The sequence below is a fragment of the Stegodyphus dumicola genome, chromosome 1 (genome assembly GCF_044657685.1).
Source record: "Stegodyphus dumicola isolate Sdum_Otavi_A_Nest chromosome 1, ASM4465768v1".
NCBI lineage: Eukaryota > Metazoa > Arthropoda > Arachnida > Araneae > Eresidae > Stegodyphus > Stegodyphus dumicola.
In genome coordinates, this window is record NC_140768.1 from 282,077,000 (window position 1) to 282,100,650 (window position 23,651).

A 23,651-nucleotide genomic window follows, 5' to 3' on the forward strand; every position below is an offset into this window, starting at 1 on the left:
TTCTGCGCAGTGAACGTTCTGTAAAATGATAACTCATAGTCCTAGAATATAGTGGAATGTTTTTTAGTCCAAAGGGGCAATTTTCTCAGAAGGACTATTAATTTTGTTTTGGCCTTTTGCGTTGGTTCACTATAAATGTCGGTTCACTTTTCAAATTGTTTCCACCAAATATTAGAGCCCTGTGTTTTATTTAATGAAATTAAATAGTGAAGAATCTGCATAAATGTATGTATGTTTTTCGCATTGTCATAAAACAACGATACCTAGAGCCATCCAATTTTGAATATTTGAATGTTTCCACCCGAATATGGGCATCTGGAAGCCCAGATTTGGACTTTGGATTTTTTTTTTTTTTTTTTTTTCTATCGATTTCTTATTTTGTTAAACTTTAACAACATTTTTATTAACAAACTCAGCGATTTCAAAGCCAGAAATGGCAGCACTGTACAGAAAAAAACATTTTATACTGTGTATCGGAAATTCTGAAGCTATGCTCATTTTAAAATTATTTTGCATTATTGCTCTTGAAGTGAATTTTATGCTTAAGTGCGAAGAACATGATAGTTAATAAATAAAGGTAACACACAAAACGTTAAAAAAAGGCCCTTTTGGACGTAATATAAAATCTAAAAGCTTTCAGATTTTTTTTTTTCACGCGGTCATCTTGCCCTACGCTGATGTTTATTTACAACTCAAAAATACTCCTCATTTTCAAAGGTTGTCTTTTTAGCGAGGTGGTAGCGATGAGAGTGTTCACTTGTGAGGGGAAATACATTTTCAGCAGGACACTTTTTAATTAGTGAAATCCATTAAAGTCTTATTTTTTCCGAATAGTTCTAGATTTAGATTAAAGCCTTTTTTACATAAACTATTGTATTCCAGCGAATGACACAAAACTCTAACACAATCAACAATGTTCCAGATGATTTCAGCTTTTGCGGAGTTGCTTATTTTATACAGGTCATCCTCAATACTGATGTTTATGTATGTTCTATTTCGGGATGTGGTAGGCACCAAAGAATTGACTGCCCGTTCATGTCCGTGTGCTTTAAAACCATATAGTATTTTCAAACTTTGATATACCTGGACGGCATATTTTTCATTTTTAACCCTAGAATGCTACCGTTTGAGAAACGTACGAGAATGGTAACCATCCGTCTCCGACACCAAGTGTGCGTAAGGGTGTGTGAAATCTATTTGAAAAGCAAATTAGAATAAAAGTATACTACCATCATATGATTTCATGACTCTCAAACTTAGAGTAAACAAGAAAGTACCATTTATATATTTTAAAAATAATTTTTACACGCAATAGGATGATGTTCTCCGAACGTTGCTCTGGAAAATGTTTGACAAATGTTGCGCATCATTCTGCCCAAATTGTACAGACCAAAATGCATAAAGTTTTCTTTTTTACTTCTTTGTACGAAGTAAAAAGGAAGTACTGCAATCGCGAAAAATTTCAGACGGAATATTTCTACAAAAATGTTCATTTTGACCGCTATCGAATGCAATTTAAGTATGTTTTTGCGTGACATCTGTACGTAAGGACAGAATAAAAGCCTATTTCCTTCCAAAAAAATTATAAAACTGCTTTAAAACGAATTCTGAAGACAATTTATCGCGGAAGAGAATTTTCGTCTCGCTTAACTCAAAAACGAGTAGCCTCAGAACGTTGAAATTTTGTGTATAGGACTGCTATAACATGTAGAAGTGCACCTCGTATTTTGGTTGCAATCGGCCGCATCAAACTTATATAAATATATTTATAAAGATATCCACTGTGTTACCTGGCTCAGTAATCTCAGTTTCTTTACTCTTATATGTTTGTAAATTGTGCAGTTTTTGCTTTAAAATGATTGAATTATGTTGTTCTTATCTTCCGGTTAAGGTTTTTATGCTTTTACGAAATCTGTAAGCAATACTTGTAGAATTATCAACAATTTAAAAGCTGTTTAAGTTCGGTTAAGCCTAATTTTTAAATAACATGGCGGATATGTTTATTTACATTTGAAACAGCAGAATAGTAGATTTGTTGCCAATCTAGAGATATTAAGCATGGCAACAACAAAGATAACGCCTTCATTTATTATTACGAATTAAATCATGCGTAATCCTTTTTGCAATTTTTTCGACGAAATAAGTGTTTAAGATTTACTTCGTCATTTTTAGTATAGATATTTTGAGTTTTTATGTATTTTTGCCTTCTCGCGAAGTGAGAACTGAATTAACTGAATGAGAAATACTGAATCGTCTGTGAGAAACTGTTTCTTTTTTGTTTTGTTTGCTTAATTTCTTTTATGCATCGTTCTAGCTTTATTATAGTATTTGAATAGAACATGTGGCAACGATTAGATAATTCTTTAAATGATATAAATTTTGTGCATTCTGAGTTATAATATGAACGAAATGTAACACTGTTAAGTGAACCTAGCGCCAAAATGTCGTTATGGTAAACAAATATAGTGAATTTTAAAGAGTGCATTTATTCTATTGTGGCTATTCGAGGAAGTAGATTTAATTCAATCCAAAATGTTTTAGTGAAATGCAAGAAAAAAATGCGTATGATTTAATATTCCGTACAAGGAAGTCACGTGGTGTACACATCAGATTTTTTTACTGTCGGTTACTTTATTGAGATTTTTTTTTTCCTCTGTACGTTAGTTCATAAAGGTCAGGAAACGGCATTTTGCGTCGAATAACTTTTCAAATTGTTGCCATCAAATATTATTTCCCTGTATTATATTAAAAGAAATTAAATACTGAAGAATCTACATGAATTTATGTATGTTTCTCACATTGAAAAAAAAAAAAAAAAAAAAAAAACGGTACGTAGAGTTATCAAATGTTGAATAACATATTCCTACACCTGAACATTGGCACCTGGAAGACCGAATTTATAATTTGTTTTATTGTTTCTTTCATACTTTGTAAAACTTTAACGAACTTTTAAAAAACTCAACAATTCCAAAGCCAGCAGTGCAACATTGTAGAGAAGAAAACATTTTTAGCTTCAACGCGCGAGAGTGTCTATCGAAAATTCTACTGAAAATATGCTGTTTTTAAATATTTTTAGCTCAATCTGGTGTTAGTCCAAATGCTTTCGAAACGTGTATGTGTCTGTAAAAGAAACAAACGCCCGTTCTGGGGTAATATGAAGTCTGAAAGGCCTTCAGATTTTATTTATTTATTTTATTAATTTTTAAGCATTTTTACACAATTATCATTTTATAAATTTTTTAAAATGTGAATTTTTCATTCATGCAAACTGAATTCAAGTGTATATACTAAAGCCAAGCTGTCCAATGTAAACGAATTTTGATTTAGGATTTACTTTAAGCACATTCATACACATGAATGTAACATTACTAAACTACAAACGAATTATTAGTCATTTGTAAGAAACACATTTTTCAAATGCTCATTAATAAAGAAATCACGCATTTAATGAATAATTTTGAATTCCTCTAAATACGCATTTAGTTTAATCGTATATTATACTTTGATTGGAGTTCTTCGTATATAAAATTTAATACTGAATTTAATCTATTAGTGATTTTAATAGCGAATTAAGGCATTTTGAAGTTATTTAAAACGGTGCTAATATTTAATTATTTTAACTCTTATTATATTTAAATATCAATAATTTAATCATACAATCATTTGACAATGCAAGCTTAAACAGATCCACTTTCATACTTGGATAACTTTCGGAACATGCTGTCTCTGTCAATAGCAAAATTACAAAAATTTTAAAAGCAGTACAGTGGAACCTCGAGATACGAGCACCTCTATATACGAGAAATTCGAGATACGAGGAAAGTATGAGCGAAAGATTTGTCTTGTCTTAATACGAGCATTGAGTTGAGTAACGAGAAATAGGCTGGCTGTTGTCGCCTCGGAGAATTCCCTTGTCATCACTGAGTGTCCTTTCATTTACGAACGTGTTTGTGCGCTTCTGAGTCAGTTGTTTATTACATTTAACGTGGAAATAGTTATTTCACGATGCCTCCCAAGAAGATTGTTGCCTCAGATAGTGCTGCAAAGATAAATAAGGAAGCCATGGCCATTGAAATTAAGAAAGAAATCATAGACAAGCACAAGCGTGTGTAAGAGTGACGAAATTGGCGAAGACTTACGGCCTTTCGACATTGAGGATGTTTACTATTCTGAAAAAGAAGGAAGAAATTAAAAAACTTGATGTAGCCAAAGGAGTTACCGTTACTTCCAAGCACCGTCCGAAACTCCTACGTATTGATTAACACACTTAACAATTTCAAAGCGAGCAATGTCAAAATTTTACTCGAAAAAAAAATTTTTTTTTTACACTTAACAATTTCAAAGCGAGCAATGTCAAAATTTTACTCGAAAAAAAAAATTTTTTTTTAGCCCAATGTGGCGTTACCCTAAATAATCAGCGGTCGGGGAACTTTTTTAATCATTACCCCAAAATATTTTTGTGTAAGTTGATATTACCCCATAGCGAAGAGGAAAAAAAAAAAAAAAAAAAAAAAAAAAACACGAAATCGCCTCTTTTTAGCATCTTTTATATTATAGCCCGCCATGATAATTTTGAAGAGAAAACAATAACTAAAAATTTAATTTAAACATCATTTATTCAATTTATCAATGTGATACCTAGTAATACATAACGGTAATAATAGTAATATAAGTAATATACATAACAAATTGAAACTCATTGGGGTACAATTGAGGGTTGACAATTTGGGGTTGACAATCTACATGAATTTATGTATGTTTCTCACATTGAACAAACTGTTACAAATTATAATACATACTGTTACAAATTATAATAATAAAAATAATAATGGTGGTACAAACAAAAATTAGAATTGAAAAAATTAGAAAAAAAAGAATAATTGAAAACATCCTTCCTTCACGTTTTGGAGAAATGATGTTGTTTCATGTTCGATACAATTGCTTCAAAATTGGGACTTTTTGACGTAAGAGCGATTTGAATACAGTCTTCGGCGTTTAATCGATTTCTGTTCTTCGTTTTTATGTTCATTAGAGTGGAAAAGCCTTGTTCGCACAAATATGTTGTTCCAAATGGCAGCAATTTTTTAACCGCCTCTTCATGTGCAATTTTGAAAGCCTTTGCAGCTTTTGACATCCAAAAAGACGACAGATTTGGTTTACTCTCAAATTGAATACGTGCTTCAGTATTAGATCGAAGTTAAAGAATTGCTTCTGCCAAACCTGAAGGTTCTGGTATCATAGCAATTTCACATTTAAAAGGATCTACAATCCAACTGACAGTACATGTATCAAGATCTGGAAAGTAATCTGAAAACCGCTTTCTGAGTTTGATAAGATGTCTTACAATTGTATCCTTGATGTCAGCAAAAGTAATATTTTCGCAATCTTCAAAAAAACAAAGCTAACCTTGAAAAAGAAGCTATCTTGTTCTGTTCTACTTTCTGTCTCCAATATTGTAGCTTTAATCCAAACGCTGACACTATTTCTCTCGCTGAAATGATATTAATATTCTTTCCTTGCAATTCTTTGTTTAATATATTTATACTCTCAAAAATGTCCGCTAAATATGCGAGATATGCAACCCAGGAAGAGTTTTTAAACTTATCTGCAAGAATATTTTTTTGATCAACCATAAAAATTTCGACTTCAGTTTTGAGAGTCCATACTCGATTTAGTACATTTCCGCGAGAGAGCCACCTTACTTCTTGTATAATAAAGTAGGTCCGTATATTCAGCTTCACCGTCCTGACATAATTCACGAAATAGCTGCGTGTTTAGTGCATGTCCCTTGATAAAATTTACAATCTTGATGACATCATGCATGACGGCTTCCAGTGTAGGTTCTAAATATTTGACCATAAGGGCTTGGCGATGGATCATACAGTGAGTAACTTCAATAATTTGGTTTTTTTTTTTTTTTTTTTTTTTTTTTTTTTTTTTTTACGAAAGCCGAAAAACCATTAATATGACCCAGCATAGCTGGAGCTCCATCCAAAGATACAGAAATACAGTTTTCCCATTTTAAACTTTGCGCATTGAAGTATTCATTTACTTTATTGTAGACATCAATTCCACGAGATCTCAACTCGAGAGGAGAACATAACAGCAATTCCTCTTCAAAATTATCTGCACCTTTGCAGCGAACATATACCATTAGCTGTGAATTGCTACTAAAATCAATTGTCTCATCAAGCCAAATAGCAAAATATTTAGCCTGTTTTAATGCGAAAATAACCTGTTCCTTCACAATTCTCGCAGACAAGGGCACTGAATTCAGTTTCTTCGCTTCTTTTTGACCACACATAATCTCTACCATTTTTACAGCAGCTGGTTTAACCAAATCTTCACCAATAGTGTATGGTTTCTTATTTCGAGCAATCAACCAGGCTACTACAAAGCTAGCCCTTGATCCTGAACGCTGATCAAATGTACCAAACAAGTTGCTATTCAATCTTTGTCTTTTCACATATATTTCTAAATTTGCAACGTATTCTCGCGGTTTGGAAGACAGGTGTGAATGAAATTATCTAAATGTTTCTTCAATTGACTTTTTTTGAAAGATTCTGAAGTCAGTACCTTCATACATACAACACACTGTGGTTTCATTGTACCATTGTCTTCTATTTGTGTAAAACCGTAATTAAGGAATTCGTCTTGGTATGTTCTTTTTCTATTTGCTGCCATCTGAAGGGAGACAGAAAATAATAGTTGTAATATACTTTAATTAAATTTTCAAATTGCGGCTTACCTTGATCGATATATCGATGATTAATGATAAAATGGTGGTCTTGTCAGCAACTAACTAGTAAAAACTCGCTCTCTGACTCGTCAATGTATTTGTATCTTGACGGCATGGCACGGACTGAGCAGGTAGCCGGAGCTGTGCTTTACTGCGCAAAGATATAACTCGAGAACACTAGTGGTGGGCAGTGAGATGGCATGGCCTGCATATGTCGCTAAATTGTCGCTGCATATGTCGCTAAGTTGAAAAAAATACTAACAGGTTTATAAAATAGCAAATTAAAAATATATACTTTTTACTCACAAAAGTTTCATTTTTACCCCCCAAAATTTCATTTTTATCCCATTTGGGGTAATTTACCCCAGTTTCCCGGCCGCTGCCCTAAATGCTCTCGAAGCGTGTATGTGTCAGTAAAAGAGACAAACCCGCGTTTGAGCGTAATATATAGGCTGAAAGCTTTCAGATTTTATTTATTTATTTTAATAATTTTTAAGCGCTTTTACAGAATTACCATTTTATAATTTTTTTTAAAGTATGAATGTTTCATTCGTGGAAACTGAATTCAAGTGTATATAGTAGGCTGTCCAGTTTAATTTTGCGTTTTTGGATTTAGAATTTGATTTAAGCGCATTCATACATATGAACGTAACATTACGTGTTAGTACAGACTAATCGTTTGTCATTCATAACAACATTTTTGCGAATACTGATTAATAAAGAAATCACGCATTTAATGAGTAAATTTTAATTCTTCTAAACATACATTTAGTTTAATCGTTGATTTGAGTTCTTCATATATAAAACACACTACTGTATAGTTTAATCCTTTAGTTGGTTCCTTTAATACCGAATTAAGGAATTTTGAATTTATTTAAAATGATTGCTAATTTTTAATTATTTAAACTCTTATCAGTCACTCTTATCTTATCATTTTAGCTCTTATCATTTTCAATATCAGTAATTTAATTATACAGTAACTTCACAAGGCAAACTTAATATACTCGTCTTTCACAATTTCGGAGTGTGTTGCCCCTGTTTGAAACAACAGACTTTTAATGTAAATTGGAAGCGAAACACGGCAATATAAAGTTTAAAATTAGGTAAAAAAGAATTCTTAGTTTCGAATTTATTTCAAATCTATGTAAGGCTCCTTTTTGTCTAATTTTACACTTTACAAGTAACTAGGTATTACATGTATTCCAGTAAATTGAATTAAGCGAATATTCATTTATAAAAAGGTATTTTCAGTTTGCAATAATAGGTACATTTTTTTTTATCATTGCATTTTTGTATCTGCATGATTATACTTTTGATATATGGAAATGAAAATATCCGAACTATTTAGATACTGGCCATTTTATTCGGCGCTCTTTAAAAAAGATTACACATCGAATTCGTTTCGTATTCCTTCCCAGCGTAGTTATTAAGAGAGCTATCCAAACTAAAGTATAGCGTAAAATTAGGAAATTGAAAGAAAACTATCAAGGAACAAAAATGCTAAATCTTCGAAAAAGGAACTTATTTTCTTAAACTGTTTCGTTGCTGATATTAAATAGAAATATAGGTACTAATTTTTCTTTTAATTCTGTCTGCTTTACTGAAAGGATATTTAACCGAGTGATGCTGTGACTGAAAACAAACATTTAAAAACAGTCCTTCCAACCCCCCCCCCCCCAAAAAAAAGATTCTGAAGGACGGTTTTCAGATTTTAACGGTCGCCCAAAAGGTTTTTTTACGGTTTTTTACACTCTCGCTGAGCTCGCAGTCTACCAGTCTGCTGCCACACTCATTTCTACTAACCCAATTTCTTGTATTTTTTAGCTTTACTATTAAGCATCGTTTTCTTCTCATTTACGCTATATAAAATTCAACAGAAAAAGGTACAAAAATTTTTTTAATTAAATAGCATTATACTTTCAGAATTCCCAATCAGCGTTAAGTGTTCGCGTACATTTTTCAGTTTCTCTCCGTCTTTTCTCAGTTAGGCATTTCAATTTTCAGTTTTCTTACTAGATAGCTTTACAAAACCTTTCTGTTCTTTTATTATTAATGTTTTGTGTGTATACTTTATTTATTAATTATCACGTTCTTGGAGCCTACACCACATAAATTCGATTCAACAGCCAAAGATTTTAAAATTAGTCTCTGGGCCACGCAATCCCTTATCTTGGCGTGATCCTCAATAAGTCACTTACATGGCCCCTTTGGAAAAAAAAGCCCCTTTGGACGTAATATTAAAAGTGAAATCTTTCAGATTATTTTTAATAATATAATCAATTGATAATTTTTATTAAAATTTGTATTTTTGTTCTAATTAACAAAAGATATTTGAAACATATACTATCATATAATTAACAAAAGATATAAACATATACTATCATATAATTAACAAAAGATATTTGAAACATATACTATCATATACTATGTAACTGGTGTAGAGATATGTATTATTCTTAGCTCAAAATGAATCTTAGTCCTGCGTGGGATGTTAGTCCAGAAACGGCATTTTGCGTGGATACAATTTAAATGAGATTTTAATTTTTTTCAGATTGTTGCCACCATTTATTATCGCCTTGTATTATATTTAAATAAATTTAATAATGAAGACTCTTCATGAATGTATGTATGTTTTTCATATTGAGAGAAAAACAAGATTACCTAGGGCCATCGAAATTTGAATAACGTAGTCCTCCATCCGTGCATGGGCTCCTGTGAAAGTCCGAATTCTGAATTTCGAATTTGTTTTGTTATCTGTTTCATATCTTGGAAAACTTTAACGAATTTTTGATTAAGAAATTCAACGATTTCAAAGCGAGCGGTGTTAACACTGTAAGAAATAAACCATTTTTATTTCTAGCTCGCGAGACTGTCTATCGGAAATTCTAAAGATATGTTGGTTTTTTAAAAATATTTTGTGATTTTGCTGTTGAATTTAATTTTATCTGGCGTAAGCGCCAAGTAATTTAATAAATCAAGTAACCAAGCGCTTTTTAATAAACAAAGTAAACGCACGAACTTTAATAACAAAAAGATAAAAAAAATTATATGTAAAGTCATCTTAATTAGGAAACTGAACAATAATATTATAAACTGAGAAAAGGCTGAGAAAACAAAACACCACAAAAAAAAAAAAAAAAAAAAAAACGTATGCCAATATTTAAACGCTGCATCGGGAGAACTAATGGTATAGTGCTATGCTACTTTTAAATTTTTGTAATTTTGCTATTAAATTGTACATGCCATGAGCGCGAAGAAAATATTTAATAATAAAGCTAAAATGACAATAAAAAAAAAAAAAGAAAGAAAGAAAAGGGTAGTAGTAGTGAGCGTACCTGGTGGTAGGCTGGTAGACTGCGATCCCAGTGAGAGCATATAGCTTAGCAAACCTCTTTGAGCGATGGTTAAAATCTGAAATTTTCAGATTTGGTTTTTAGAATTAATCTTTGCGTTTTACGTTTTCAAAACGTTTAATATTTTTAGCTTTTGAAACCTTATATGCAAATTGTTTTTTGAGGTTTTCGAGTATATAATTTGAAGTTTTCAGAGTGCAGGTTTCTCTTTTCCCTATATTCCTTTTTCATACAGTGATATGGAAGGTAAAAAATATGAAAAATAAAATCATAATTTTCATTTTCAATAACTCCTAATGTTTTTTTTTTTTTTTTTTTTTTTTCTATTATTCTTCTCTTTTACACTAAAATAGTAGCATGTTCATCATGTTTAATCTCTCAGAACTGCAATCATTTAAAAATTAATCCTTGCCATATCTTCATGAAGTATGCATGTCCTTACACAGTGTGTGTGTGGGGGGGGATCGGCCACTAAAAATACTGAAATTTCAAACCAAAACCTTAATTAGTCAACAGGAATAATGCAAAATCATATTTGTTAACCTAAACCTACACAATGGAATAAGCTCATACCGCTGTTCCAATGATCGCCGTATCAGATTTACATTTAGCACTGATAATAACATATGCAAGGAATTTTTTGATTACTTAGCAATGTGACTTAATAGTATAATTGATGACCGTCTAAGCAAAGAATATGTACTTTCTTTGGTCTAAGCAAGCAAGAGGTCCAGAGATTGAGTCCCGGTGTCGACTTCGCTGTTGTTTCATGTTTTTGGCTCCAAAATAAGCTTAACAGAGTGTACTGTTATAAAATAGCTAATTAATCTCTATAATTATATAATAGCTAATTACTATTATAATAGCTAATTAAACTCTGCCTTGTTATTTACATATTTATTTATTTTTTAGGTTTCGGAATTATAAAAAGGTTTGAAACATATAAAAGCATGTATTCTTTTAGAGAAACAAGAATGGCCTGTTCTGATGAAACATCCGCTGTCTCCAGAATCCCTTCTATTTCTAGGGATTGCTCACCAAAGGTCCCTTGCCTATTATATATTGTAAATGAAAGGCATGAGCGCAAAGTACTGAAAATGAAATCATCCTGCAGCTCAAACAGCCAGAATACCCAGAATGCTAATTATGGGCGACCAGTACTTTCTCTTCCTGATTTTCAACAGTACGTTTGTTTTAATGTTATTCTTTTCCTAAGCATAGATAAAATGATATTTCGTATCTGTTTCATTTCTGTTATTTTTCTGCAGATTGAGCGATTCGGGGCCATTATGTAGTGTGGAAATTCCAGAATCACCTTGTGACAATTCAAAAAGCAATGTTTGGGACGCATTCAGCCAGAGTGTTTCTAGTCGCATTTCAAAACGTCATCTAGAAAGTACACTTCATGCTTTTCCTATTTCTAAAAGGTAAGTGATTTATTGATTCTATACACACACGGGATTCATGTATAGAATGCCTCGCCGAGTGTACGCAGGGGCATACATTTCTTCTTCCTCCGTGTTTCCTAAACTATTATTTAATATTTGGTTACCTCGTAGATCAATAAAAATTAATCGTCGACAGTCCCTTACTCTCAACGTTATAATACTCAGTATTTTAAGTAATACCTAAAACACCAAAGAAAATCAAGTTCTTATTAGCGTTAAGGTAGCTATGAACTGCATATAAATATAATTTTGATCGCTTTTTAGTAAATGTTATTTGTCCTACATTTGAAGCTCTTGGCCGCAGTCCGGTACACTCAGGGAACTCCTGCAGAGACGCTAAATCTTTTTCCATTTGATACAATTGTGATCGAAAGTCATCTCAGCGGCGAATCCTTTAAAATAAAATAAAAAATCTGATGTGTACACCACATGACTTCTTTGTACGGAATATTAAATTATAGGCATTTTTTTCTTCCATTTCATTTAAAGTTATTGGATTGAATTAAATCTACTTCGCCGACAACACATAAACCACAATAGAATAAATGCATTCTTTGAAATTCACTCTATTTGTTTGCCATAGCGACACTCTGGCGCTAGGCTCACTTAAGAGTATTATATTTCGTTCATATTATAACTCAGAATGCACAAAATTTATATCACTTAGAGAATTATCTAATCGTTGCCACATGTTTTATTCAAATACTATAATAAAGCTAGAACGATGTATAAAAGAAATTAAGCAAACAAAACAAAAAAGAAACAGTTTTTCACAGACGATTGAGTATTTCTCATTCAATTAATTCAGTTCTCACTTCGCGACAAGCCAAAAATACATAAAAAGTCAAAATATCTGTATTAAAAATTACGAAGTAAATCTTAAACACTTATTTCCTCGAAAACATTCCAGAAAGGATTAAGCATGATTTAATTCGCAATAATAAATGAAGGCGTTATCTTTGTTGTTGCGAAGCTAACTTTCTCTAAATTGGCAATAAATTCACTATTCTGCTGTTTCAAATGTAAACAAGCAATGGCCGCCATCAAATACATTATTAAGCTTAGCGGGACTTAAACAACTTTAAAATTGTTGATAATTCTAAAAATATTGCATACAGATTTACTAAAGGCATATAAACCTTAACCGGAAGATAAGAACAACATAATTCAATCCTTTTTAAAGCAAAAAATGTACAATTTACAAACATATAAGAGTAAAGAAACTGAGATCACCGAGTCGGGTAACAGAATGGATATAGTATATATAAATATATTTATATACGTTTGATGAGGCCGATTGCAAACAAAATACGAGGTGCACATCTACATGTTTTAGCAGTACTATATACAAAATTTCAACGTTCTGAGGCTACTCGTTTCCGAGTTATGCGAGATACGTTTGTACAGACGCCACGAAAAATTCTCTTCAGAATTCATTTTGAAGCAGTTTTATAATTTTTTTGGAGGAAAAGAGTATTTTATTCTGTCCTTATGTACAGATATCACGCAAAAACATCGTTAAATTTCATTCGATAGCGGTCAAAATGGATATTTTCGTTGAAATATGCTGCCTGAAACTTTTCGCGATTACAATACTTCCTTTTCACTTCGTACAAGGAAGTAAAAATCTGAAAGCTTTCAGTTTTTGTATTATGCCCAAATGGCTTTTTTTTTTTTTTTTTTTTTTTTTTTTTTTTTTCTCATTTATGCACACATACACATGTTTCGAGAGCATTTAGGCTAATGTACCTTTCTGCTAAAAATATTTAAAAACAGCATCTTAGAATTTCCGATAGAGTAACGCGATCTGGGGATAACTTTTTTTTTTTTTTTTTTTTCGTACAGTGTTGACATGGCGTGCTTTGTAATCGTTTAGTTTGTCAATCAAAGATTCGTTAATGTTTTATAAAATATGAAGTAGGCAATAAAGCAAATTCAAATGTTAGGGCTTCCAGGTGCCCCTATTCTGGTGGAGGACTACGTTACTCAAAATGTGATGACTCTAGGTACCGTTGTTTTTTCACAATGCGAGAAACATACCTACATTCATGCAGGGTTTTATTATTTAATTTCTTTAAATGTAATATAGGCGATAACTCTAGCATACCAGAATTAAGCTCATCCCTATTCATGTATTGGAAACACAAGGATATAAATTAGCCAGATTTATTCTTGTTTATACTCATATAAATTCTTATAACTAAATTCGTGGTTATGTGGTTGTAATTATATTTATTTATTTCCATCATCTCAACTTTTAAACTGAGTTGTTATTTTGTGCACTTGATTCTGAAAACTTTCAGGAATTTCTGTCTTCGGAAGAATCATTTTGACTGTAATTTTGCTGTAGATTAAGTTATTGCGTTCATTCCGTTATTCGATTATATATATATATATCCTCGTAGTTGCATCAAGTTTATGCCTTTCTGCAACCTTTCTGCATCAAGTTTATACAATATATATACATTCAGCATATATATTTAATGCATAAACTTGATGCAGAAAGGTTCGAATTTTTGAAAATGGCAAACAGTTGGAAAATATGAAAAAACACAGTAACTCTAGGGCAAAGAACGTTTTGTTCTGTTTTTTGTTAAACATACCCCAAATAACTGGATAAAAAGGTAGGCTAAAATTTAAAAATATGGCTAGACTAATTTGTTAAGCATATTTTGGTGCACGTCAAATAACAAAATAAATGGCATGTCAGAGGAACGCCAATGCCTTTCATTCTAGATCGGAAACAATTCTTTAAAAGTAATTTGTTTAATTTTGGTTTGACTTCCATTATTTTCTATGTAGATCGAGTGATTTACTGCCATTTCACATGGAGAAAGCAGAATCCAACTACGAGGACACGGAAAACAACTTCTACCACAAAACCAGAAGGAGTTATCTTCTCACTTCCAAAGATTGTTCAAATTACCCAGGTCGTGCCATCCGCATTTATGAAAAGTACGTTAATTATTGATTCTATTTACATGCATCACAAGACATGAAATAACCATAAAACACCTTATTTTTAATATTCGTATTCAGAGCAATTACTCCGAAGGCAACAGTTATTTTCCGATTACGCGTGATAATTAATATTCTTAACAACTGGATTTATTTCTGAAGCACCTAGTAACAGCATGTTATTTTATATTAAATATCTGATGTGGACACCACATGAATTCCTTGTAAATAAACACATTTTTGTTGCATTTCATTTAAAATTCCTTCTCACTCCTTCTCACTCCGCAGCAAGGCAAAAATATACATAAAAACTCAAAGAATCTTCATCAAATCCTGTAAAATACAGAAAAACACCAAACACAGATAAATACAACGATTTTTACAATTAAAATTAGAGTCCCCCCCCCAAAAAAAAAAACCCCGCTGTCTTTGTATATTACAACTAGATAAACAGGTGTGCTTTGACTAATTTCAGGTTTCGACAAACTCATGATTACGTTTTAAACCGAGATGAATTAAAATATCAGGAGACAAATCCAAAATGATCGCATATGATTGAAAATGGAATTGCATTTCACGCCTGTGTATCACTTCACAACAATTAGTGCACTGAAATTACTTCACAGCAATTAGTGTTCTGATCAGATTATTAAAGGTAAGAAGGCAACTGGCATGTATCGTGTAGTGTTTGTTCTCTGTCTCAATATATTGACCCTTTCTACAATCACTTTTTGAAAGGAGATGAATCGAGGAAAATTCAGCCGTCCCTCACATGGAGGCAGGAAGTAAGATGGAGTGGCCCAAACAGGTATTTCCCGTACCCTGCTCTGAAGCACCGGCGATGCCTACGTGGTGACCAAAACATTGGATCATTTGTTCAGAATGAAATGCTATACTTTTCACAGGACAGTTTTATCAGAATGGTTTAATTTGAATGAAATATTTTCACAAGTTTTCGTTAATTACATTAGAAACAAAAATTAAGGTAATTCGATTTGATTCGGTTAAAATACAAAAATTAAGGTCAAAGTTTATTGTATTATTAATATTAAAATTATGAATTATTTCTTTTCTATTTATAGAGCTTCTTCCTAAAATATTTTCTTAAATATGACATGATTTTTTGGTTTCTGAGGCATCTTTTAAATCGAAAAATATAAGTCAATTTATAATTAATGCACTATTCGGTTCATTTTAAATTAGAGAATTATTAGAAATTAGCGAAATACTTTAAATAGTACTTAACTTTCTCTGAACATTTCTGAAAGGTAATAAAATAAGTTTTTTTTTTAAGTATTATTTAAAACTTGTTGAGTTATTATAAAATGTAAGGGGAATAATTCTTTTAATTATACTTATCAGATTTTTTTTTTTTTTTTTTTTTTTTTTTACCCTTCATTTCAACAATAGATATTCCAAAACTCTTTATTACGTTCTTAAGTGCACATCTCATAGCATTTGCTTTACAATACCTTTTAACAGATTGCTTTCCAGTACGAACAATTCTTGCTTAAATAGTTTTATAACGTATTTGTCAACAAGATTTCAATTTATGTTTACAATTCAATATTTAGGTTATTATATATTTAGATAACATTTATAATCATTATAAATTAGATACATTTAATAATTAGATTTCTTCGCAGTACTTTCACAGTTGTTTATAAATGAAAAAATTCAACATTTCAAATACATTTATAAATAATTTAATAAATATTTATGTATTTTGTTAAAGGCAGATACATGCTTTTGGGGATACTCAGATAACCTGCACTTGGCGAACTTCCTGAAATCGCGTTCGCCAACTTGGGCGATACGCGCCATAAAGTGGGAGGATAGTTTAGGTTGCTAGTTTAGATCTTCACTGCGCTAGGGAGAAAGGGAAAAGCGAAGGGGAAGGGATATTTTCTTTCTATATGTGAATACTTTGCTTTGGCTGTCATGTGACTTTGCAGATGAATCGTCGTGCTGATCATGAAGGTAAGAAAGGAAGGAGTGGCATACTTATTTCCTGAAATGAATTTCAGAATGGATTAAGCATGATTTAATTTTCAATAATAAATGAAGGCCTTATCTTTGTTGTTGCGAGACAGTTTCTCTAGATTGGCAACAAATCCACTATCCTGTTAAGTTTCAAATGTAAACGAACATGGCCGCAGTGTTCGTTTACATTTGTTATTTAAAAATTAGGCTTAACCGCACTTAAACAGCTTTTAAATTGCTGATAATTCTACAAATACTGCATGTAGATTTACTAAAGGCATACAAATCAATCAATTTTTAAAGCAAAAAGTGAACAACTTACAAACATATAAGAATAAAGAAACTGAGATTACTGATCCGCTTAACAGAGTGGATATATATATATATATATATATACATATCAAATGTTGCATGATCTTATACGTTTGGTGCGGCCGATTGCAACCAAAATACGAGGTGGACATCTACATGTTATAGCCGTCCTATATACAAAATTTCAACGTTCTGCGGCTACTCGTTTTTGAATTATGCGAGATACGGACGTACAGAAGCCACGAAATATTTTCTTCAGACTTCATTTTAAAATAGTTTATGATTATTTGGAAGAAAAGTCTTTTATTCTGTTCTTATGTGCAGATGTCATGCAAAAACATGGTTAAACTGCATTCGGTAGCCGTCAAAATTGATATTTTCGTTGAAATATGATGCGCGAAATTTTTCGCGATTACAATAATTCTTTTTACTTCGTAGAAAGAAGTAAAAAAAAGTTCCAAATAACGTAACCAGAGGGCATTTTACTTCAAATATAAATCGTTGTCGAAGTCATGCATCAGCTGTTGTAAAACATTCTTGGAGACTTTGTTTTCAATGTGCTTGTTACTCACAATGACGATAAGTTTACGAGATTGCGCTATGTTAGTCAAAGTGTTTTGCGATACAGTAATTCCGCAGTAGCTGCTCTATGGAAATTTCCGACTTTGAAGAGGATTTTAACACAGACGAAGCACATTTTCATTTGGACGATGCAGTGAATACTCATAACTGCCGAATTTGGGAATCAGAAAATCCGCGCCCTGTCTCAGGTTCTATTGCATTCACCCCAATGACGGTATGGTATGGCTTTTTTGCGTCATTTATTCTCAGCCCGTCTTTTTCGATGAGCTAAGCTCCACAGGTCCAATTACATATTCCATCAGTTGTCAGCGATGTGCATCGCTGTTAGAGAAGAAAATTGTACAAGTACGTCAGTGCCTTGCAAGCGCAATCTTTATACAAGGTAGAGCTACTCTACACATTGCACGGTGTTTAACGAATGTCCTTAAATGCCATTTTACAGAAAAACGTATCATTAGCTGGCGCTTTATTAATGTGTGACCTAACCTATCCCCAGACCTCAATCCATACGATTTTTGTCGTTGCGGAAATTTTAAACATTTGGTAAGTCGTGAAAATCCGAGAAATTTACGTGATTTTAAAGCCAGCATGTCAAGCCACGTGCTGAACATTTCCCAGCACACTTTTTGGTCAACTCTGGAACATGCCATCTTGAGATTTCATATGGTAGCTGAAAATGATGGCCATCATGTGGTACGAGTTTTTTTTTTTTTTTTTTTTTTTTTTTTTTTTTTTTTTGGTAACAGAATTTGTAAAATTGTAAACTATTGTGAAAATGTGACTAAATGTATAATTTATTGATGTAATGCCCTCTGGTGACACTAGTTGTAACTTTTTTTTTTTTTTTTTTTTTTTCTGAAAGACATTTTTATCTCTTTATTAAGTCCGCCACAAAATTTCCCAATTTTCTGATCACTGGTATCGCTGCTAGGCAGCTTTGAAATAGGATTCTATAATTACAGACATCTAACACAGTAAATGGAGTTGCAATTCTGCGCCGAAGAAAGCGTTCTCTACTGTCGAAAACAGCCCACGGCTCGATAGGTCGCTCGGCTGAAATTTGGAAACATAGCTAGAATTGCAAAAAAAGCAAATTTTGGAAATATGAAACAGTTATATTATCTAAAATAATATCTATGATCTTGTCATGGGAAAATCATTCCCTTTCATTCAGGATTACAAGAAATAAAGTAATTAAAATGTAACAGTTGCTGTTTATTTAATTTTCATTCTTTTTTTTCGTAGGGCGATCAAAGCAGTATCATCGTATACTACTCAGAAACAGGAGAGCAAAGATAATAATTTAGGATACAATGTTAGCAAGTCATTCAGCGGAAATGATCCTTGTGACGTTTCAGAATATGTCGATATGTCAACTGCTGATACTCCTAATAATGAGAAGTAAGTTAACTAATGAATCTATCTATAGTTTGTAGCCTTTTAAAAAACATCTTCAACAGGAATTGCTTAGTAGTTTCAGATAATTATCCAACATTTAAATACCAAACATCCATTCATGGATATTCTTCATTATTTAATTTCTTTAAATATAAAGCAGGGCTCTAAGTTTTGGTGGCAACAATTTGAAAAGTGAAAAGCCGTTGTGTAGTAGACGACGCAAAATGGCGAAACGAAATTAATAGCCCTTCTGGGCAAATTATCCCCTTGGGCTAATAGTATCTGTGAAATAAGTCGATCTCACATTCGAAATTTGGGCATCAGGTTGAATTATTAATCTCTTTTCTTTGGTTTGTCATCTTAGATGCATGTAATGCATCAAATGGACTTTACAATTTAACGGGCAGTATCTGAGGTAATATGAAAGTATTTGAAAGGGCAGAGAGAGGGGAACTTATTTATTTAATAATACTTCATCTTCAGTGACTAACAAGCATAAAATCAATTAAATTATTTTAAACTATTTCTGAAACTTTTACGCCTCCTAGTAGTAAAGGAACGCCTCCTAGTACTTAATAAGAATTAAATCCTAGGAAACAAACACCTCCTAGTACTTAAAAAGAATTAAGTACTAGGAGGCGTCTAACTCCGAAATTATGCTTATAATGCATGATGTTTTGACTGATACCTGAGACTAAAACTGTTATTTATTATAAGAAACATGTAATTTTTTTATGTTGAAATAATATTTAAATTAATGTTTGACAGGTTATTTAGAAAGTCTTATTTTCTCTTTTAAACAGGGAAGTTTTCCGGAATAGTACAACGTGTGGCCATTGTCCGCTCAGCAGTGTAATCCTTGATAAGCAGTCAGGTAATCAGACATTTTCTGCATTCATAAAAAATTTTATTTGTGTAAAATAATTCAGAAACTTATTACGTAGCACAGATCATGATGCACGGAGTGACGCAGCTCAATGGACAAAACATGGTAGCAATTGTGCCACTCTATATTTTTAAAAATCACATTCCTACAACAGTGCAATCTGCGCGACCATTCTTGTTCACATTTTTCCTTTGCTACATCTTTATTAGAATTGGTTTCAATGGAGAAAAGAGCAGCACTCAGCACTGAATAGGTAGAATGGAAATAAGAGAGATAATACGATGGGTCTAAAATGAAAATCTGCTCAGAATGATTTAGTTTGGTTGAGCTTTATTTTGATTGGTAAATTTTATCGATTTGTAAATTTGAAATTATTTCTGTTTGGAACGTTATGCAAGTGCCTGTGTCATTAGCATTTTGTAAGGATCCTATGAGAAGGAGTAGTTTTGAGTAGAGGTAGTTTAGAGCGATTTATTATCAGCAGGTACCACTTTTAGAACGCAAAGGGAAAATCACCAAATTAAAAAGAGGAGTTAAGTGGCTTTTGCGAATTAAAGTTAATATTTTAACCTATTTATAGTTTTATTTTTAAAAATTTTATCTTTTTTATCTTTGTATCCAATTTATTTTATCCACATATTTAAAAGTTAGAAATTTTGGAAACCCGAAAGAAACAAGCAAATAAAACACAAACATAAAATAAACTCATTTGAACTTATTCGTATAAACGAATAAAATGAATTAATTAATATAAATGCTTTTTTTAATTTTATTCCTTAAATAGAACAATAAATTTATGGAAGTACGGGAATAAAATGAATTAGTTCGTACTAAAGTTTGCTAATTAAAATCTCATAACAGAATAATAAGTTTATCAAGTTTGTGAAACTGAAACCTCAGAATAAACAAGTTTGATTCATCCAAAATTTCATCAGGGAGGAGTAGTGAATATCTGTCCTTTTTTCCAGATACGAATTCGACCTTACAAAACACTTGCAAGAGTCGAATAATATGTCGATCATTTCCCCTGTTGGCCATGTTCGAACATTAGTTGTGTTAAGATCTTAAGAGAATAAGGTACATTTTAATATTGTAACTGTTGAAACTCTCACCGACAACCACGTGATTTTCGCATGCGCGCAGCAAAAACTAAATCAGAACTTTTTTTACTGAACTTTGAGAACTCGTGATGGACGTTTGAGTGAAACGTGTAATCCTCTTCTGTGTTACATATATATATTTTAGTTTAGTGATGTGATTGTAAATTAAATATCTTATTATCTTAGGAGCCTCTCTCTTTCTGTGAGTAGTACATCGATAAATGAAACAAAATGTATAATCATAATAATTCTTAGAAAATAAAAGGTAAAAAGGCTTACCTTTTAGACGATCTTCTTTTCTAATCCAAAGGCATATCCGGGGATGTTTGTTTCATTTATCGATGGACTATAAGGCTTTGGACTATAAGTCTCTCTAACTGCTGTTACGCTCGGCCGCATTATTACGTGCCTCTTGGTAGTTCGCCGGCTGGTTTATATTACAAACCAACTAAGTTAGAATTGTGTTACCTTCCGCTAAAGCTCCTAAATAGATATAGTTGGTTCTTATTTTTTTGAGTTCAAGCCCAAATGGAGGCTTTGTTGTAAGCCTGAAGAAAGGGGCCATCTTATTTTGAGTTAATAAAGGGTAATTAAGAGTTGATGAATTTTACGTTTTGAGTTTACGATTTCTGTTTTTTGAACTAAGCGATAATTCTCTTAACAGTTCACTAGGTTTCTTGACATTTAATTGAGCAGAACAAAACCAAAGAACTCTACAAGAGGACTTACGATGCACAAGAGTTTCTAAGTAACTACATCTCATTTTCTTAGACGACAACTTCGCGCAGTTTTGAGTAAAATTTTCAAATCTGAATGTAATACTTGCGAAAATGTTATTGTCAGTTCAGGTTAAATTTCTTGTAATAATGATGATTCTCGGGGGGGAGGAGTAGTCATCGTTAGACAAGGTAATTTAAATTGAAAATATTACATTATGCGAGAATGAATAATGTCAAACCCCCAACAAGATGGAATTAATTTGATCAGATACTGGAGAAAACAGAAAAAATTATCAGCAAGGACGATTCAATAATGTGATATTTTCGTTGCCAAAAAATTCGTAGGTATCGTGAAAATTTGTGGCGAACAATTAAATTATTAGCATCGTAATACAAAGAACTGTTTGCGTTAGTTTAGACTGTACAGAATGGTACAGCCTACAATAATAGTAGTACAGTTTTTCAATAACTACTACCTTTAACCTTTCTCTTCAAAAAACTCCATGCACTACGCAACTTTAGCGCCCATCAGCGGTTGAGCGGTAAAGTCGCTGAATACTGGTAGTTCCGACCTGGTTTCAATTCCAGGCCAACAGGATGGCTGCATGGGAGCTTTCATGGTTTTCCCATTGTGTAAGGTGTATACGAGCCAGTTTCCCTTAGAATGTTCTCCACGAAGGCATCCCTCTCCATAGGCAAGTAGACCTACTGTGCTTTGCCATAATCAACTAAACCAAACCAAATCTCAGAAATGTACCCTCTCGCTCACTGTTTACCTTTCCAACTGTGAAGGTAGTAAAAATAGGGAGGAGAGAAAAAACTTACCTTTTTTGGTATTCCCTTGGTAATCTTTTTTGGTATGCCTATAAACATAGTATACCAATATAAAATTAATATTTTCAATACTAAATTCTTCTTTCTTGAAATCTGAAAAAGGATCCCACAAAATATTAATGGAAGGATTATAAAATTTAATGAACTAATTTTATATCGGTCTCAATTTTGTGCCAAAATATTTATTTATATCTTAAACATTTCAGGATTTTAAACGTAATGTTTGCCTTAGTTTTTAAAATTTATATTTACATAAAATGAATTTGAAATTTATATTTGATTCTTAAATTCTAGTGTTTGCACATTGTCATGTCTTGACTAACTTAAGAAACGTATTTTGAATAAATATTCTTATTTGATATAAAAGTCTACAATTTAGATTAATGTTCCTATCTAATAATATAAATGGTGGAAAATCTTATTTGTGTTATTTGAAGCTGTTATAATAATGTGTCTGTGAAACTACATAATTTATATGATTTCTATTCACAAATCAGGATTTATTAAATTTTTAATTTTTAATCTATCTGATGAAATTTTTCACATTTGCTGAGCTTTCATCTTTCTCGTCTTCTCTATGCACTTATTTTCTAAAAAGATTACTCACAACTAATATATTTTTCTCTCTCTCTCTTTTTTTTTTTTTTTTTTTCCAGGAAAAGGAAAGAAAGAAATCATCGAGCCTTATTATGATTTGGTTTGACGTTCTAAAATAACGATACACATATCATGAAAAAATGTGCAATTTTTATCTTTTTTTTTTATTATTGTTTATATTTATTTTATTTTACTTTTCGCTGTTTTGCATCTGTACTTTAATGACTTTGTATTCCATGACAGACTCAAATTCTGAAAATGATTTTTAGTGCCTTTTTTTTTCTAATAAAAGCTTACAAGTTATTTGTAATATTTTACTGAGTTTTTTCCCCCAACTCGAAAATTTTATATTTCTTCATATTGCTTCTGAGTTGAAATTAACTAGAATAATTATGTGCAATAATTAGACAAAATATAAAAAATGCATTCTAAGTTACAACGTGTGTTGGGGAGAAGTTAATTTGGCAAAAGCAACAAAATGTTTTGCTACTGATTTTTTTTTTTTTTTTTTTTTTTTTTTTTTTTTTTGTAATTTTTTTTATTGCTACTGATTTTGTAACTAAATTAATTAAATGTTATTTTCAGTCTAAACTAAGCTGTCTCGATCATTTACACCAGCGCTTTCAAAATGCATACTGGCGGAATGCACAATTTGAAAGCAGCTAACACGGAGGAACTTTTCATTTAACCTATAAGGTATTTTCTTCACCCTTTACGTATGTCTTCGTGATGTAATTGGAAG

General features: G+C 31.9%; 1 long non-coding RNA gene across 1 annotated transcript; it reads left to right on the forward strand.

The window, feature by feature from the left end:
• Positions 1 to 18,625: 18,625 nt before the first annotated feature.
• On the forward strand, positions 18,626 to 23,194 carry LOC118191697 (uncharacterized). The gene is made up of 3 exons (XR_004758646.2): positions 18,626 to 18,776; positions 19,577 to 19,647; positions 22,969 to 23,194. It is a non-coding gene; the product is annotated as an uncharacterized LOC118191697 (long non-coding RNA).
• Positions 23,195 to 23,651: the final 457 nt, after the last annotated feature.